This window comes from Phalaenopsis equestris, unplaced genomic scaffold (assembly GCF_001263595.1).
Source record: "Phalaenopsis equestris unplaced genomic scaffold, ASM126359v1 Scaffold199547, whole genome shotgun sequence".
NCBI lineage: Eukaryota > Viridiplantae > Streptophyta > Magnoliopsida > Asparagales > Orchidaceae > Phalaenopsis > Phalaenopsis equestris.
The window spans coordinates 130,164-130,434 of NW_018219417.1; positions in this window are offsets into that span (position 1 = coordinate 130,164).

A 271-nucleotide genomic window follows, 5' to 3' on the forward strand; every position below is an offset into this window, starting at 1 on the left:
AGATCCCACAGGGAGTAATATTAGGTAATATTAGAACTACGAACTAAGATTTTAGAAAAGCAATACTTAAACATAACAATAGATTTCAAATTGCTTGTCTGTCTTTAATAGGAAATTGAAATAAATATTTAATTTTAATAACTCTTAAAAAACTAATTTTACTAATAAGGTTTTTAATGTGATATTCAATATATAAGAAAGTATCATTCTCCTTGTCAAGAAATTATAGTGAATGGATAAAGTGAATCAGTTCTAATTGTATTGTGTCAAA